This window comes from Manis javanica, chromosome 5 (assembly GCF_040802235.1).
Source record: "Manis javanica isolate MJ-LG chromosome 5, MJ_LKY, whole genome shotgun sequence".
Classification (NCBI taxonomy): Eukaryota; Metazoa; Chordata; class Mammalia; order Pholidota; family Manidae; genus Manis; species Manis javanica.
This window is the reverse complement of record NC_133160.1, coordinates 149,315,912-149,334,059: the sequence shown is the minus strand read 5'-3', so window position 1 is coordinate 149,334,059 and position 18,148 is coordinate 149,315,912. Positions and strand designations below refer to the sequence as shown.

Genomic DNA, 18,148 nt, shown 5'->3' with positions numbered 1-18,148 from the left:
TCTCATTGCTGCCCAAGACAAACTTTGTGTGCAAATTTCTTTCTTTATTAAACCTGCGTCCTACCTATCTGGAGTGGTCTGCCACTTTCTTCAGTCTCTCTTGTCTTTGGTGTATGGGGCCAGTTTCAGATTTCACCTGGAAAACTATGGACATTTCAAACCAACAGTTGTGCTTATGCATAGGCATCTCAGGTAATACGTAACAATAATACACTCCAAAATTGGAATCATTTTTAAGACATAGAAAGTCAGGCTGGTGAAAGGACCATGCAAAAAGAAAGGTGGAAGATAGTAATAATCTTTGTCTTGGAGAATATAAGACATGGGTTGCTTACAGTGCTTCATTTTTACATTTCAAATACTCAAAGATCTGTCACGGTCAGAAGGAATCAGGTTGTGGTGCCAACAGGAATGGAGAGTTATAGGAAGAGTAGCTTCTGATCACTGGTAGAATATTCAAATGGGGCATATCCAAAAGCAAAACGGGAATCCTGGCAAGCAGTGAATGCCCATCCCTTCAGGATCTTCAACAGCAGCCTGACTATCATTTGGAAGGTGGTTCAGTAAATCTCACAGAAGAGACTGGAGCTTCTCAGCCATGGTTGCTTTAACCATATTAAATGTAAACTTATCATCTTGTAAAGTTTAAAAGCTCATGAAATTTGGGCAGTGAGACAATAGTTGAAGGTAAATGATAATTTATAAATATTCTTCATGAGTCACAGTGACATAATATTTTAAAGAAAATTGTCTTAGAAATGTACATACATTCACAAGGGGTTAACATCCAAAATACATAAAGAACTCACATGCCTCAACACCCAAAATGCAAATAACTCAAATAAAAAATGGGCAGAGGATATGAAGAGACAGTTCTCCAAAGAAGAAATTCAGATGACCAACAGACACATGAAAAGATGCTCCACATCACTAATCATCAGGGAAATGCAAATTAAAACCACAATGAGATATCACCTCACACCAGTAAGGATGGCCAGCATTGAAAAGACTAAGAACAACAAATGCCAGTGAGGATGCACAGAAAGGGGAACCCTCCTACACTGCTGGTGGAAATGTAAGCTAGTTCAACCATTGCGGAAAGCAATATGGAGGTTCCTCAAAAAAGTAAAAATAGAAATATCATTTGACCCCAGAATCCCATTCCTTGGAATTTGCTCAAAGAATACAGCTTCTCAGATTCAAAAAGACACATGTACCCCTATGTTTATTGCAGCACTTTTTACAATAGCCAAGATATGAAAGCAACCTAAGTGTCTATCAGTAGATGAATGGATAAAGAGGTGGTACATAGACACAATGGAATACTATTCAGCCATAAGAAAGAAACAAATCCTACCATTTGTAACAACATGGATGGAACTGGAGGATATTATGCTCAGTGAAATAAACCAGGCAGAGAAAGACAAGTGCCAAATGATTTCCCTCATTTGTGGAGTGTAACAACAAAGCAAAACTGAAGGAACAAAACAGCAGCAGACTCAGAGACTCCAAGAAGGGACTAGTGTTTAGTAAAGGAGAGGGTTGTGGGAGGGCTGGTGGGGAGGGAGGGAGAAAGGGATTGAGGGTTGTTATGTTTAGTACACATGGTGTGGGGGATCACAGGGAAAACAGTGTAGCACAGAGAAGGCAAATAGTGAATCTGTGGCATCTTACCACACTGATGGACAGTGAGTGCATTGGGGTATGCGTAGGGACTTGATAATATGGGTAAATGTAGTAACCACATTGTTTTTTCATGTGAAACCATCATAAGACTGTATATCAATAATACCTCAATAAAAAACTTAAAAAAAGAAAGAAATGTACATAACATTCTTTGCTTCCAACACTGCCAGTATTTTCTCTGGTGATGGATAAATGACTCTTCAGTGAGATAACAGCTCATGTATGCTGCTAGTTGGCATATTTATAGAATATGACATATGAAAACTATGTGTTTTTTGACTTTGAATCACACTGGGCATGGAAAGATCTCACGTATTGAGAGGAGGGCTGGAACTAAGGTGACCAAGGGAAGAGCTGATCAGTTCCTCTCATCTCAGTTGTATTTGGGGGCATATGTCTATTCATGAGATGAAAATTGGACAAAATCTTGTAAAGAGTCTAGTCTCCCCCATTTTTTCCCTATAAATTCCATTTGTTAAGTGAACACAATATGACTCAACTCTTGTCTTTTTAAGACTGTTATTAGTTGATAATCTCTGTTATCAGCTGAAATTGAGCTTTCTCTGCTCAGTATCAGCTCAGTATCACATGGTTCCTTCCAGATCCTTCCATTATCCTCATTGCTTTACTTGGTAAAATGAATGAAGCTAGACATTCCATGTTTAAGATACTATATCAGGAAGTATAACTTAATTTATTTGTATATTGGTAATAAGACATGGTTTGAGAAGCTTAATTTCCCTTATTACTAACAGGCTTACTTATTACCTAACAAAGCTACGATTTCATTAAATTTTCTAGACTTCCCCAGGGAAGAAGTATTACCATTATTAACATTGTAAATTTAAGGCAATAGATGCTTAATCAGTTTATGTGGCTGAGACTGAAACTGAGTAAAACTGAGATCTGTTTGAACCTAATGTCCAGGTGCTTTCTGTTATACAAGCTGACTCCCTTATTTGATTGCTACATTTTTACTAGAGGCATTTTTAGGCTGATTACGATAATGTTAGAGCAAATGTACTCCTGTTTCTAACTTTTCTGTTCACTTTTTCAGGTTGTATTTCTGTGAAATGAAGTGAAGTGTTATTTTGCTTACACAGCTTTGCTGAGCAATCATTTCCTTTCTAACCATGACCATAAAAGGAAAATGATTTCCACAAATAGTATCTTGGGGGAAAAAATAGTATTGTTCTTTTTCATGTGTTTTTATTCCTTTCCCTGAAATCCTTACATGGTAAATGGCAACAAGACAATAGTTTATAGAGAAACAGGGCTTGAAAAGGACAAATGAAACCCTCCACCAGCCAATAAAGATATTTCTGCATGTGGCCTTCATTAGACAGGGCAGCAAACTTTCTTTTTTTTGCTTTTTTCCATCCCCAACATGTAGAGCTAAGCTGAATGGGGAGCAAAAAAGAAATATAACCTTACCCTTAAATCTGAGTAAAAACTAAGTTCATGGGGTAGAAATGGATATTTTATTTCCAAAACCTCTTGCTACTATCTAGATAGAATTAAAGCTTTTGTTTGCCTAGGTTGATCAGATCAAACTGATATGTGCAGGACGTGGCTATATGTGCAGGTCCATAGACCAGAGCTCTTTGTGGCTTTCCAGAAACACAAACCACAAAGTGAGAATTATTGCTGGTTTGAACTTTCAGTTCTGATTTGGCTGTGTTATCCCACACAGAATTTAGCCTCTTTGTGTTAAGGTGAAGACAGGGGACACTGGAGATAAGAGCCAATTTAATATTTCCCAAAACCTCCCCTCCAGGAAATGGTTTGATTTTTAAGAATATACTAGAAGCAGGGAGAAAATATGTGAGATTTGTGCTTTGCTTTGTGACCATCTAGAACACTTGCCTTATGATTTGGGGCACCTAGCAATAAAATGATTGTTTAACAAGACCAGTGAAATAGCCTTTGCTGGTATGGCACATGACACTCCCATTAGCTTTTGCGTTTGCACTTGTGTTTTTTTCCTAGGTCTCATCCCCTAAGTTTTAAGCTCTGTGGGGGAAGGAAATGCAAGGTTTTATACATTTGTGGTAACTATCTGAGAGCCTGGTACAGTGCCTCCCATTCAGTAGGAGCTCACAGATTTGGTGATTCATTGGTATTGCAACTTCCCTTGTGAGAAAGGGGAAGACAGGCTATAAGGGGTGATGTGGAATATGCCTGTTTCTCCCTGTCACCCCTGTGGATCACCTGAGGGGAAAATAGCATTCATTTTTTCAGTCTGATTGTAAGGCTATTCAAAAGAACTGTTTGGATTTTATCAGAGATAAAACTCTCATTTTTGAGAAACTAACATATAGTTCCAGATTAGGATGCAGTTTAAAAATTGTATGGTATTTTTAATATATGTTAAAATTTAGGTCTGTCAATCATGCTGGTGTTTCTATATGAGGATGTCGCAAAACTTTTCTCTAAAAGAGGCTCAAATTTGAAGCCACGTAAGTTATTATTAATAGTTATTATCCATCATTACACGTCTTGTAAAATCCATCATTTTCACTACTTTTCAGTAGTGCTGTCAGAAAATCATTCTGACAGAAATAAAAATTCATGCACTACTAACTAGGACTTCAGTTAATGATTCCAACGGTTATGAATATTCACTTTTTAAAGCCACCATATCTGGCGAAACTCCTATATACCAGGCCTGGTGCTAAGTGTTTTACATACATCACCTCATTTAATCCCTGTTATAATGCTATTTTAAAGATAAAGAAATGGTGATTTAGGTTCATTTGCATGTTATGATCATACAAAGTGGTGCTGCTTGCAAAACCCCAATTTTAAACATTGCACTGCTGACTTTAGTTTCTTTCTATTGTCTCTGCCTTTTCCTGAGCATGTAGGCACAGGCATTGTATATGTTCTGATTTAGCTACTTCCATGAGGAACCTTCAGTACCTTCCATTTTATGATGTTTATTCAAAGACTTCTGTTTGTGTAATGGCAATTCCCTGTGCTGAGTTTTTTTTTTCTTTTCTTTTCTTTTGTTTTTGTGCCCTCTGTGCATTTATACCACATAACTAAATGATAAACCCTCTGATGGGGGAGAAAAGAAATATCTATGTTTATGTAAGTGTGACTGATGAAAGGTAAAATCTAATAATGAAAATTCTTGATCCCTAGCACAGGCCTATTGTTTTAGAATCCAAGGAAACAAAAGCAATTTGTTCTTTTACTCAAGAGCACATCCAATGTAAAACTGTCAAGCCCAGAAGTGTTGGGATGCATCCCCATGGCCATATGTTGACAGATGTTTTTGTCTGTGACTCTGGCTTTCTGATGTATAGTGTGACTTCTACTCAAAGATTTTTCCTTTACTTTCTGAGGTTTTTATCTGCAAAAATAGTTTGCTTATATGAAAAAGTAGTAAAATGAAAAAGAAAGAATTAAAAATATACTAAATCAAAAAGAGCCAAGGATGTTACCAACTTTTTTTTTTCTTTCTCCTCAGCTAGTGATGGAGAACAACGTGATAATCTTGGATCCTTTCTGTCAGATAGCGCAGAAATATTAGCAGGTATAGTGCCAGCACCAGGGTGGTAGCATAGTTACTGATCATGCAACAGCATGCAATCCCAGGAAAATAAATCTGCACTCTCATTAGGGCTTACTGTAAAAAAAGAAGTTTGCAATCAAAGTCAAAGGAAATATTATCAAAATTCAATTAATAAATTGTAGTTTACCTATGCAAATTCAGAAAATAATCAAGTTGATTTACTTAAAAAAAGATGAAAGACATGGAATGTCTCAAATGGAAATTTTTGCATTTGTCATTTCATCTTCGTTTATTCAAGGCAGGTCAATCTTCTTCCTAACCATAGATAGCTTCCATGGTGTTGCAGGTTTAAAGGCCTATCTTTAAGAGACACTGCTGAGTGTGTTATTCCATCTAAGACGTGCAAAAATTGCACTGATTGATTACTCTATTGCACCCATGGAAAGATCACAATTTGGCATCACTTAGAAGCCATTGTTTTCAGAAAGGAGAGCTGTGTGGCTGTGTGTGACTCTTTTATCCTCACCTTTTGTTTAACAAGCAGTCTTTGTTGTGCGTCTCACTGATTTTGGGTTGCTTTTCCTTCCCAGATATCCACGACTCAAACTTTTCATTAGATTTTGTATTTCATGGCACCTGTAAACGTCTCCTATGGCCAAAATTCTGAGCTCTTACTCATTTTTTGTTCACCATATAGCAGTAGTTTGGATGTTTTCCTTTCATGTATTTTATTTGGCTCCTCTGTGGAGTTTGTGCTGATGGTAAACGTTCTCGGATTTGAATTACTGTGCTTGTGAACTTTACATTGGTTCCTTCCCTATTTGGTTTTAAAACTATTTATAGGGAAATCATAATATAATACCATGGGAAGTTCAGGTTCTAGAACTGGGGAGAAATTTGGTTTTGTGTTTAATAGTTAATGTAACATTAGCTGATAAAACATAAAAACAGCAGCTTAACATGACAGAAGTTTACTTTTCTCTCATATTCACCAATTGGCAGAAGGTAACATTTTGTTCACTGACTATTTCCTGAGGCCCATCTCCTTCTATCTTGTGGCTCCACCACCCTTAGGGCTTCTGAGCCAACTGCTAGATCCTTTGTATGCAGCCTAAAGAAAGCAGACTTGTTTTCTTAGTCACTTGGGCTATTCTGTCCCCTCTAATATTGTATTGATAAGTACAAGTCACATGGCTCTAACTTGTGGACAAAGAAATACAGTCTCTGGCTGGGCAGCCTCCCAATTACAAATCTACTAAAAAAAATAAAACTGTTCATAGTCAGTTGTCAACCTCTGACAAACTATTGGAAACAAGAAATTTGGTGCTGTCGTCTGTCTCTGCATGTCTTAAAGGGCATTGTATTAATTTCCTAGGGCTACCAGTGTCAAGTTCCACAGATAGTAGTAAATGAATGAGCATGGCTCATGTAAACTCCAATAAAACTTTACTTACAAAAACTGGCAGCAGGCTGGATGTAGCTTGTGGGCAGTCGTTTTTGGAACCCTGTGGTAAACTCTTGTCCATTTAACTTGGATGTAAGCATTGTGAAGTAAATCCCAGCTTTGAATTCAGACACATTCAATTCAAATTCTGGCCATAAATTGAGTACTATGACCTTGAAAGACTTAACCTTGGCAGGCGATAATCCCTCATCAGTAAAATGAGGACAGTTTACATAAGTTATCCACACAGTGCCTAGCTCATTGGAAGTGTTCAGATGTAGTTGTCTATATAGATCTTCCTCTGTAAAGGCAGTATAATAAAATGAATATATGCAAGAACTATGAAATCAGACTGGCTCTTCCTGGTGTTTGATCTTGAGCAAGATCCTTAATATCACGTGTCTCAGTTTTCTCATCATTGAAATAGAGATAATGATGGTGCCTACCTTTTAGCTTGCTTATGAGGATTCAGTGTATTAATACATGAAAAGCAATTAGGCCAGTGTCTGGCACTTAATAAGCACTCAGTAAATGTTACCTACTCATAATGGCCATCATTGTTATAATTGGCTTCCCCTGTTGCTCAGCAGTCGGATATATTACTGAATTTTATTTTTGCTGAATTTATGTCAGGGAATGAACTCAATGAATACATGATGATTATTCAGGCCTAAGTAACTTCTTTTTCTGATTTATCAGTTATATTAGGGTGAAAGAATAGTTTCTCTTTTATTCTCTATGCTATTTCTGCACAATGATGGAGGATAAAGGCATTAGACTTTTAAGACAACCATTCTGTGCCCCGATCACACTACATCTGAGGTTTGTCACCCATGTTACAATGAGAAGTTAAAGGAAAATGGAATTCAATAAATGGAAATTTGCTTTAGAGCCAACTATGGTGTAAAATACTTACCTATTGTACCTGAAGATTTTGATGCCATTTTAAATCCTTTCGATTAATACAAAGAAATTATATTGGATAACATTTTTCCAATATATACTTGAGAAGTTTTGAAAGATCTACACCAAAGATAAAATTCTTGTCTACTGTATTTTCCTTGGTGACAGTGACTTAGTGATTTTCAGAAGAGTGCCTTGTTCTATTGGAAACAAATAATGAAGATTCATCAGAATTTAAGTAGTAATCTAGAATTAGAATTAGAGTAGTTAATCAGAAAACTGCTCAGCTAGTGAACATGTGGTTTTAGTAACAAAAATACAAATTTAATTTAAAAACATGTGAAACCTAAATGATCAGACCTACTTGCAGAGAACTAACTATGATGGTCTTCTAGCTATTTTCTCACTTTCTTAAAGTACAAGGAAATGTCCATCATATTCAAAATTTTTCAGTTAGTGATTTTGCAGTATATTCACGAGGGGTTATGAGTTCAGTTTAAAACTGAATATTTTTATTTCTATGTGTTGAATATGGCATGTGTTATGCTCCGTGTTCATAATATAAATGCCACCTGACACTAGTTTGGATAAATTCAAATCCATAGAGATATCATTTTGTATTTTTGTTACTTATTTAACTTGGAGAGTTTTAAAACAATTTTAGGGAATAAAAGTTTGCATCACCTTAATAATATTTAAAGGCTCTCTATAAATTAGTGATGCAGAAAATTCCTAGTTGTTTCAGTTGGGCTGTGTAAATTTTTAAATATTGAACTTGAAAAAAGATTTCATTATCATTTACTTTATTTAATGAATTTGTGAATCTTTAACTCTTTTCATACTGATTCTCTAGGCAACTCCTCTTTTCTTCCATAGTAGAAACCATTACTTGGCTACCCTGCACTCACTGAGGAATTTAGCATTTGCTCTTCAGTTATAGTCAATGGAGCCTTTCATTAATTAACTAAATAGCAATAAGTATTTTTACCGTGGCTCCTATAGTTGACCTTTGATCAATGCAAGCGTAAGGGGCATTGGCCTCCACATAGTTGAAAACAACTTTTGACTCCCCCAGAATTAACTACCAATAACCTACTGCTGACCTGAAGACTTACCATAGCATAAAACGTCGATCAATATGTATTTTATATAATATATACTATATTGCTACAGTAAAGTAAGCTATGGAAAAGAAAAGCTTTTTAAAAATTGTTGCAAATATCTAAAAAAGTTTCTAGATTATTTATTGAAAAAGTCCACAGATAAGTGGATCCTTGTCCATCAAACCCATGTTCAAGGACCAACTGTATGCTATGGTTTGTGCTCACTCTCAGACTTTGTGTATCATACAAATCCCCGTATCTCTGCTCATTGTTTTTTCCAATCTGCATCTAGTAGGATTTTTTCAGTCTGTGGAAGTCTCTCTTCTCCAAAATCATAGTATTTTAGAGTTAGAGAATGAATTAGTTTGCTAGAGTTGCTGTAATAAAGCATTACAAACTGGGTGGCCTATGCAACAAACATTCCTTGTCTCATAATTCTGGAGGCTAGAAGTCTGGAATCAAGGCTCTCTGTTCCGTCTGAGGGCTGGGAGGGAAGTAGCTGTGCCAGGCTTCTCTCCTTGACTTGTATGGCCATCTTCCTGCTCACCATAGTATTCTCCCTGTATGCATATCCCTTTTGCCCAAGTTTCCCTTTTTTAGTAAGGACACCAATCATATTGAATTAGGGTCCATCCTCCTTAGCTCACTTCAACTGGATTATCTCTGTAAAGACCCTGTCGCTGCCCAAATAAAGTCATATTCTGAGGTTCTTCAACATACGGATTTGGGGCAGACACAATTCAATCCATATCACAGACTTTCTAGACATCTACCTCTTTAATGCTAGAGATGAGAGACTAAAGATTAAGCTTAATCATTCTGTTTATGGCAGAATCAGAATCAGAAATTAACTTTTAAAAAAATTTTCTGGAATAGTCTGTTACCCTCTGTCTGGGTTATCGCATTGCTCTCTTCTGCACAGACAGACTGGAAGCTTCTCAGCACTGAACTCACTTCAGGTTACTTTTCAATTAATGTGGAAACAACTGAGGGTCCCCTGAATCTGTATGTGCTTTGACAGTTCTTAGCTTAAGATTCTTAAAGAAGAATTAATTAATCCAATTTTCTATCTATCTTCTACACATAGTCACCATTTATTCATTCAGCAAAGCTTTTTTTTTTTTTTGAGACGGCATCTCTCATATTTATTGATCAAATGGTTGTTAACAACAATAAAATTCTGTATAGGGGACTCAATGCACAATCATTAATCAACCCCAAGCCTAATTCTCAACAGTCTCCAATCTTCTGAAGTGTAACGAACAAGTTCTTACATGGTGAACAAATTCTTACATAGTGAATAAGTTCTTACATGGTGAACAGTGCAATGGCAGTCATATCACAGAAACTTTCGGTTTTGATCACGCATCATGAACTATAAACAATCAAGTCAGATAGGATTATTCGTTTGATTTTTATACTTGATTTCTATGTGAATCCCACATTTCTCCCATATTTATTTATTTGTTTGTTTGTTTGTTTTTTACTAAAATGCTGAAGTGGTAGGTAGATGCAAGATAAAGGTAGAAAACATAGTTTAGTGCTGTAAGAGGGCAAATGTAAATGATCAGGTTTGTGCCTATAGACTAAGTATTAATCCAAGCTAGACAAGGGCAACAAAATATCCACGGATGCAGAAGATTTCTCTCAAAACGGGGATGAGGTTCTAAGCCTCACCTCTGTTGATCCCCAATTTCTCACCTGATGGCCCCCCTGCGACTGTGCCTGTCTTAGATTGTTCCTCCCTTGAGGAATCTTACCCGTCTCTGGCTAACCAGCCATCTTCCGCGGCCATACAGGGAAATGTAAAGTTGGTAAGTGAGAGAGAACAATATTCTTTGAAAAGGTTAGCTTTTTACTTCTTTGCAGATTTATGCCCTGTGGCTTCTATGCCCAGCATTTGTCTTGAGGTATCTTTACCATTTGGAAGAATTATGATACTCGGTAATTTTCGATATGAAGCACAAATTTTATTAAAGGGTTGTAATTAGGAAGGAAGAAGAAAAGCTATAGAAGTAGCAGACGGAAGAAAACATGGGAAGATTGATTATTTCTTTGACATAACTTCTTGTAGAGTAACATAAGCATGTATAGGTTTTAACAAACTACTAATTAAATTCAGCAAAGCTTTTTTTAAGAAACCAATAGTCCTGGTGCTGGCTAGACATTAGGCTGTTAATTTCAATGGGACCTGTGTTTCTCTTTTGTCATGGGATGTGGGGAGAAAATTAGTTTAACCAGTTTTAAGTAGTGTGCGAACAGTTGTGTAAGTAGTTTCTGAGGTTGTACTCTTCTCCAAAGAGCATTTGTGACTCCTAACCAAGTGCGTCTATAACATGCCTAAGTACTGATGGTGTTTCTGTGATGTCAGTGAGGAATGTCGGTCACAGGAAACTTCAATCACCAGCTTTCTTCCTCATCCTCGGCCACTCACTCATTTATCAACCAGGGAAGGTATCAGATTACAATTTGCATTAGCATAAACCTTTAGTGTTAATATTCTTATCTTTTATCATCTAGGGAATAGGAAGTCACATCAGAATAGAAATTATTTATAGGCCAAGTTTGCAGTAAACATATACTAAATATGTGATATATTAAATGTATATTTATTTTAGGCTTAATGTACATAAGATATGAGAAGTTTAAACAACAGTTCCTATTATTACCTTTTTATATTTAAGATCCAAAAATGTATTAAAGATGGTGTAGATAATAATAGTGTAGGTACTCCCGCTATCCTTAACACATTCAGAAGGATACTTTGTTGTAATACTATATATTTGCATCCTAAAATTGCATGCTGATTTTGAGGTACATTTGTTAAGACCTTTAGTTTTAAAATACTTTTAACTCTAGAGAACAGGTATTTACTTGAGAAACAGAAGGTGGAGATCTAAGTCATTTATCTATGACCTATATTTTGTAATATATTCTGTACCACCCCAGACAGATAATACTTTCTTGTGTTCAGTTTTTTCCCTCCATATATAAAGCCTCCTTAATAATGATTGAGGGACACCTGAAAGTTTTAAGATGTGTTTTTGAGAAGAGTAGTGAATTAGATAAAAGTAAAAGACTACTTAAGATATCAGAGCAAGTGAGGCTGGAGCATGTCTTTTGGGAGGGTGGCAGGTGCAAAGACAGAACAAAGAAGCTCCACGGGCCAGGGCTGAGCAGAAGTTGGACTAATGTGTGGAGGACCAAATGCCTGTTAGCAGGACAAGACCTTTCTATCTGGTGTCAAAATCAGAAAATAATTAAGGATGAAATGTGCAAAGTGTCAGGAAGTAGTACGAGTCTTATCAAAAGGAAATTACTCTGACATCGTGCTGCGTATTGATCAGTCAGAGACTAGCGGTAAGAAGAGGAAGGTGTGGTTAACGAAGAAAAACGTGCCTAAGGCAACAAAACTTGTTCTAAGGATAAATGAAACAAACGAAGGCTTGACCTAGAAGAAACTAGGCAGCCAGCCAGTGATGACAGGTCAGCGCTCCCGCAGCCTCCTCAGGGCTTGCTCGCTCTCCGCTCTTCTGCCACCAAGCACGTACCTTACGTCTCTGACGTCAGTGCTCAGGAATATTGTTGGCAACTCTCTCCTATTATCTTTCTTGTAATCTGTTTTTCTAAGATTTCATTCTTATTTTTACACTGGTTGCTACTTGGTTTTTGGTGGAAAATTCAGTACGTAACCTGTCAGGCCAAATTTTCTGTTCTTAGAGATGGAAATCAGCCATTATTAAGTCTTGTCTGGATATGGAAATTTGGTTGGTTAGATCAGTAAAAGTTCTGAAGACCATTATTAGTCTTTTTCTTAATGGGAATCCTAAATTGCTATGATGTCTTTTTGCTTATAGCAAAAATAACCCAATCGTAGACAAAAATGGAGCGGGAGGAACTTGGAAGTATGCTTGTATCTGAAGAAAAAGGTATGAGGCAGAGTAGGAAATACTGTCTTGATGCAATAGTTAGGATACAGGCTCAATTGCTGTGACATAGTACCAAATAACATCAGCTTAAAGAAAAGCACTGTCTCCCTCACTTATTTCTCCCTCACTTAAAAACCCAGCTGGTACAATGGCTTGATTCTATGCTCTTAGGTATTGGTTCTTCTGATTTCATGCTTCCCCGCACTTACTGGGCTACTGGGGCTCTCATGGTTCTCCATGATATCTGTATTTCAGCCAGTGGTAAGAGAGTGAAAATGCATGGGAGGTCACCTCTTTTCCCTTAAAAGTGTGATCTAACTTTCCTGTATCATGTCTGCACACATGCCCACAAATTAATTAAATAAGCTTAACTACCTGCAAGGGAGATTGAGAAATGTTGTCTCTTTCTGACCTTCCATGGGGTTTGTGTGTTGGGGAAGAGGATAGAATGGATGTTGAAGGACAGCCAGTAGCCCTGACCCACACTGAGCTTCTGCATAGTGTGGTAGGACAAGTTGGAAGGAGTGGGTATCCAAGTGACCTTCTGGAGCCAAACCATGCTGACAGCTGGATCACTCACCTCTAGACCTTGTCATAACATAGATTTCTGTTATTAAGCTACTGTTTTTGTGGTGATTTTTTGCATTTGGTTTTTTGTGTTTTTTTTGGTTTCTTTGCTTAGCTACCTAGCCACCAGACTCCTAACTAATATAACTGGATGGGGAAAAATATTAAAAATATCTCTTTTAACAGTGTTCAGAAAAATATATATATTAACTATTATAAAATAATTAGGAAATGGAGCAAAATCAAAGCAGTAGAACTTAGAGGGAAATGCGAGTTTCTCTGCAAATTTGCAGTTAATACAAAAAAATACTTGGCTTCCAGTCTTCCTCTCCCCTCCCCTCCTCATTTCTCCCTTTCTTCCTTCTTTCTGTCCTTCCTTCCTTTCTTCCCTCCTGTCTTGGTTTGTTCCTTTATTCTTTCAATAAGTAACATAAAAGCACAAGAAGTGATTATTTTCCAAGATTAACATAACTGGATGTGCCTTAAGAGGAAAATCTTTATATAAGATCAGTTTAAATTTTAGAACTGGGTCACATAAGTCGTACCAGTGTATTTTTGCCAAATTTCATCCCAAAGTGCAGAATTCTTACCATTTATGTTGTGATATCCTTGAAAGTATATAAATTGGTCTGTAAAGTTCAGGTCTATCTGTACTGAGCTTAATTGTGATATCATAGAGATACGCTTCTTACATTTAATTCTCATTGGATTATGCTTACTGGCAGGGACCTTGATCACTGAAACAATAAAGCAATTATTGCTATGATGATATGCAATATTGAGCAGATTATGTCATGGTTCATTTTACATATTTATAACCCAGCCACCTGCAGATCCTAACATTATACTGAAAGCTGGTTTTCAGCAAGATAAATAGAAAATGGAAATCATGAAAACACAGTAACATACCTCATCCCTTGATTTGCTTGTTAAAGATCAAAATTCCTCTGCTTGTCCTATTTAATAACATTTTCTGGGTTATAGACCTCTTTGAGAATTTGAAAAAAGTAGCATCCTTTCCCTGCAAAACAAATACCTAAATATACCTTGCATACAACTTCAGTGGTTAACAGACCCCCTAAACCCTGTTTATATTTTCCATTTCAGATCCCACAGTTTGGAACTCCCACTTCTAACCTAACACTAAACAAATTGTTGAACAATTAAAATTATTAAATTGACTGATGGAATATTTCATGGAATCCCTATTAGTTATATCACAGCTTAAGGATGATTTTTAACTTCTTAGCAAAATGTAATACCTAGAAATAGTTGAAGAAAGCCGAATGTTTTAACTAACTGTGGTAAAATAGTGAAAAAGGTGGTATGTATATACCTCCCTATATGAGTGTCTAATGTGTAAAGTTGAAGCAAACAAACAAAACAAACATAAGAACAGGAGTTCTTCTATCTTCTGAGACATATTTCCATTGTTTCTTGCTTCCTACTTATTTCTTTAAGTACCTGAAGCCTCAAGGCCAACCACTCCTTATTTAGCAAAGATACAGCAAATGGTTTCCTGTTTGAGTAACAAAGAGTAATGTGGAGTAACAATGATGAGAACAGGGAGAAGTGAATTAGTGTGAAACAAACATAGAAGGTGCAAAAATCGAATTGATTGGCAGACTTCACTGGAAGTCCTGAGGCAGAGTATTGCTGTGTGCATGGCAGGATCTGGGGACTCAAACAATGACACCAAGATTTGGTGGCTTCTTTGTGCTCCTTGCTCTCCTCTGTCTTGGCCACACTATCTCTCTTCCATGGTGTTCTCTATAAATTCAGATTCATACCTTCTCAACTCCAAGACCATCAGATTAGCTCTCATTGAACCAACTCAGATCACACAACTTTTTGGGATCAATTCCTTTGAGCAGTCAGTATGAATACACAGGACATTTTCTCATATTGAACCAATCACTGTGGCCTGGAAGATGGGAAACAAAGGCCGACTGGGTCTTGTGATCCATTCTATAATTGTTGGTGAGTGGGATCAGCGTATCTCCCACAAGTTCAGAGAGTAGGAAAGGAGTGATTTCATTTAGAAACTATAGTTATCCTACCAGAAGAAGGATGGATGTGCGGCCAATTGAAAGAACAATTATCCACAAATGTATGGAAACAAGCATACATTTACACCACCAGATATCAATGAAGAATTTGTGTTAGCTTTCACACAAATTAGGAGGCTGAGTTCTAGTTGTCTCCTACCACCATTTCTAGCTTTGTGACTGCAGTTAGGTCTCTTAACAGCTTTGGAAGGTGTGTGCATGCCTAAAGGAGCCCTTTCATTTAAGAAATTACTTTGCCCAGAAAACTGAAAAGTGCTTTCAATAAGTCATGCTATCTGCTGCTCTCACACTAAGTTTAAAACTGGCCAAAATTGAACCTTGTAGGTTTTACCTTCACTTTTTTAACAGTGTTGTTTGAAACTAACTCTTTAGAAATAGTCCTTAAATTGATAGGGTTGGGGTTTCGTGCATTTTTCTGAATCTAAAATTGTTCTTTTCCCCACTTACTTATTTTTGTTTTTAACAAGGCTGAGATATAAATGTGGGTCATATATAAAATAACTGATACAAACCGTTTTCCACACTAGCAACGTAACTGGCCAAAAAGCAGAGGGACGGCCTTGTAGGCCACCAAGGGGGAACATACCTGTTTCTCTGGATGCCACAATTTGAGACCAGCTGTGCTGAGAAAGCTTATTCTTTACTGCTTCAGAGGTTGTTTGCTAGAGACCTTTTTTCTTTCTACCAGTGGTAAAATAAATAAAATATACACTTGGAGAATCTGCCATCTCTGAGCTTTGGTCATGTGGAGAAATAAATCTTTCATTGTGTGCCTTAATCTTGGAAGAGCTGAAAGAAGATAAAAACAAAGCAAAATTTTTGCTTGTGGAAGTCACCACCTTGGCAATTGTTTCAGTTACTGAGGATTGAACCTAGGCCAGAGAGCAGTAGGCAGTGCTTCTTAGCGGGCTTTTTCCTGTATCTGTGGAGACTACCCCACTTCTCTGGCACTTCATATTTTCCCAGTTTATCACCTGTGACTCTTACTATCTACAAACTCAGCCAGGTGTTAGGGATATCCCGTTATTGATCTCAGGAAGCTGTGATTTCTCTCATTGTGACGTGTACTTGGCCTTGTTATCTCACACTTTGCCATTCTTCTTGTCAGCACCGATTTCCTCTATTAAGCAAGTGTGTCTGTGCGTGTGCGCGCACGCGCGCACACGCACACACACACACACACACACACACACACACCGGTTTCGGCTATTAAGCAAGTGTGTCTGTGCATGCGCGCACACACACACACAGACACACACACACACACACACAGCCACCTTTCCCCTGACTATTTCTCTAAATCACTGACTGACTTTTGCCTAAATAGCTCAGAGTCCCACGGAGGTAATTAGAGGGAAGGAATTGTTATCTTCTTTTTTATAGAGGAAAAACCTAAGGAACATAAAATGTAATTGATGTATCAACCCACTCAGCGAGTTAGTGATGGTATAACCACCAAGCCATATTCTCCTCATACTTCCTGGGAACGTGAGACAGAGCAAAAAGCCACACACTAATTTATCCATATACATGTATGTGTGTGTGTATGGCATGTGTGCGTCTATACATGCTTTGATCTTTTGTCTCTTTTCCCTGATGTACTTTGAGAGTATGTATAAATCCAACCAATTATTGGATCATGATCTCAGTAGTTTGGGCATCAATAAATATTTGTTTGACTATTGCACCAACATGAAGAATGTGACATGGTACTGTGTGATTCTAATTTTTGAATGCTCCAGACGTTAACAAATACAATTTCCATGGCAACTCAGTGGACCTGTGGGTACACACATGCACATATAACTGCAACATTTTCACAAAATACTATTTGCTTTTACTTCCTGGGATGCCCATGAATATTTTCTCTTGTCTTCTTTACTATTCTATTTTTAAAAATCTTGGTTGCAATCCCCTAAAATAATTTTATAACTCTTTAAATTGTGACCTGCAGTATGAAAAGCTCTTGGGTAGAAGTATGATGCCAGAGAGATGTGGTTTCAAATCCTCCTGGTTTTACCATTTACTGACTGTGATTTCGAATGATCCCCGAGACTCAGTTGTCCTGACTGTAACATGGGCATAAGAGCTCTTTTGGTGTGGGGTCAGAGTGAACACCAAGTGAGGTCCCTGTGCGAGTAGCTTATAGTCTTTAATCTTTCTTGACAAATTGGCTCCCTTTACCACTTTCGGTTTCCTTTTATAATTTTTCATTTCTGTGGGAGGCAGGAGAAGACATATTTTTCCCTACCTCATTTTCTATTTATTTTAATATTAAATATTAGATATGGTGGCTCCCATGACCTATGTTAGGGGCATATAATGATTTTCAAAAAGCTACCATTTTTGAGCACCTTACTACTTAGTTGCCAAACACCATCCACACCATTTTCATGAATTCTTGCAGTACCATCAACATTCACATTTTACCAGGCGAAAGGAGGCCTGAAGTACATCGCACACGGCCATGGAGCCAGAATCCAAACTCAGGCAATCTAATTCCAGCCGGGATGACACAGTTAGCTTCTCCTCCTTTGTTTGTCACATACATGCTTTGGTTAAAAGGCAGTGTACCCGACTGGTTATAACACAGACTCTGTGATATGTATATATGGCATGTATGGTAAGTATGAGTCCCAGCTCTGTCACTTTATTAGTGTGAGACATCAGGCAAATTGCTGAAACTGAGTTTTCTCATATATAGTAATTCGTATTATGTATTAAGTGTTGAGTGAATTAAATAAGTTAAAGGGAACAAAACACTTATAATGGCACATGGTATGTAATAAGCAACAGGCAAGTGTTCTTCGCTCCTCAGTCTCTTTCAAGAGAAGTTTTATCTTCTTTTGAGATATCTGTATGTGTGTGTGTGTGTGTGTGTGTGCACAAGCATGTATGAGTCATACTTAAGAGCACTGAATAAGGTC

The 18,148-nt window shown here is 37.3% G+C and overlaps 1 protein-coding gene and 1 long non-coding RNA gene across 10 annotated transcripts in view; one reads left to right on the top strand and one right to left on the bottom strand.

Annotated features, from left to right (window-relative positions):
- PCDH7 (protocadherin 7) overlaps positions 1-18,148 on the top strand; it is a 404,329-nt gene that overhangs the window by 136,881 nt on the left and 249,300 nt on the right. The window lies entirely within an intron of this gene.
- Positions 4,135-16,336, bottom strand: LOC140849643 (uncharacterized). The gene is made up of 3 exons (XR_012131773.1): positions 15,808-16,336; positions 7,567-7,753; positions 4,135-5,320 (listed from the first exon to the last, which is right to left on the bottom strand). It is a non-coding gene; the product is annotated as an uncharacterized lncRNA (long non-coding RNA).